This window comes from Gekko japonicus, unplaced genomic scaffold, assembly GCF_001447785.1.
Source record: "Gekko japonicus isolate JY-2015 unplaced genomic scaffold, Gekko_japonicus_V1.1 scaffold7606, whole genome shotgun sequence".
Classification (NCBI taxonomy): Eukaryota; Metazoa; Chordata; class Lepidosauria; order Squamata; family Gekkonidae; genus Gekko; species Gekko japonicus.
In genome coordinates this window covers 4,015-5,613 of record NW_015172796.1, presented here as the reverse complement: position 1 = coordinate 5,613, position 1,599 = coordinate 4,015, and the positions used below count along the sequence as shown (strand labels likewise).

The window sequence follows — 1,599 nt, the reverse complement described above, 5'->3', positions numbered from 1 at the left end:
CAGGAAGTGGTGGTGGCTACAAGCATGGACGGCTTCAAAAGGGAATTAGATAAGCATATGGAGCAGAGGTCCATCAGTGGCTATTAGCCACAAGGTATAGATAGGGACTCTGGGGCAAGTGATGCTCTGTCATCTTGGTGCTTGGGGGGGTCAACAGTGGGAGGGCTTCTAATGTCCTGGCCCCACTGGTGGACCTCCTGATGGCACTGGTATTTCTGGCCACTGTGTGATACAGAGTGTTGGACTGGATGGGCCTTTGGCCTGATCCAACATTGGCATCTCTTATGTTCTTATGTTCCTTTTTAACTGGAGATGCCGGGGATTGAACCTGGGACCTTCTGTATCCCAGGCAGACGCTCGACCACTGAGCCACAGCGCCGCCCCAGTAAACACACACATGAAGCTGCCTTATACTGAATCAGACCCTCAGTCCATGAAGGTCAGTATTGGCCACTCAGACTGGCAGCAGTTCTCCAGGGTCTCAGGGAGAGGCCTTACCTGTCACCTCCTGCATGGTCCTTTTTAACTGGAGATGCTGGGGATTGAACCTGGGACCTCCTGCATGCCAAGCAGAGGCTCTACCAGTGAGCTGCAGCCCCTCTTTACAGCTCTCCAGGGTCTCAGGCTGAGGTTTTTCCCATCACCTCCTGCCTGGCCCTTTTTAACTGGAGATGCCGGGGATTAAACCTGGGACCTTCTGCATGCCAAGCAGAGGCTCTGCCACTGAGCCACGGCCCCTCTTTACAGCTCTCCAGGGTCTCAGGCGGAGGTCTTTCCCGTCACCTTCTGCCTGGTCCTTTTTAACTGGAGATGCTGCCGGGGATTGAACCTGGGACCTTCTGCATGCCAAGCAGAGGCTCTGCTGCTGAGCCACCGCCCCTCTTTACAGCTTTCCAGGGTCTCAGGCGGAGGTCTTTCCCGTCACCTCCTGCCTGGTCCTTTGAACTGGAGATGCCGGGGACTGAACGTGGGACCTTCTGCATGCCAAGCAGACGCTCGACCACTGAGCCACAGCCCCTTATCCAAAGGTTACAGGCAGTCTTTCTCCTTATTATGATAGACTTTTAGGGAAACGTAGCCTTCAAACACGGCATCCTTCACCGGCAGAGTCTGAATTTCCCTATCACCCTTCCCAGCCCTTCATTCGACTGCTTAGGGAGGGGCAACCCACAGGAGGGGAGACGCAAGGACATGCAAACGTCACTGAGAAATCATCCTGAACAAGAAGGCACGTCGCCCTCTGTAGCTTGGGGGGGGGAGGCTTATTAGTCCTTCCTGGGAGCAGGAAGTAGGCGGTCCTATTCCAGGACTTTAGGCGAGGGGGTCTGGAGGCTGCAGCACTATACGAGATCTCTTACCTTGGGATAGCGGGAGAGGTAGGGACTCAGCAAGGCCTCCGCCTCTGTGAAGTCGTCTTCGCCCACCCCTGGAGGATAAGAAGGCGAGGGGGGGGGGAGATGAGGAACCTCCGTACCTCCAATGGGGCAGTTGCAAACTCAGTGATGTTTCACCACCCCAACTAGAGTCCCATCGGGGTTCCTTGAGGCTAAAATTCTGATTCTTCCTGCTATGTATCCCCCCCCCCCCCCGTTTTCTTAT

At 55.2% G+C, this 1,599-nt stretch overlaps 1 non-coding gene across 1 annotated transcript; it reads right to left on the bottom strand.

The window, feature by feature from the left end:
- Window positions 1–307: 307 nt before the first annotated feature.
- Window positions 308–379, bottom strand: TRNAP-GGG. Its single transcript has one exon. It is a non-coding gene; the product is annotated as a tRNA-Pro (tRNA).
- Window positions 380–1,599: the final 1,220 nt, after the last annotated feature.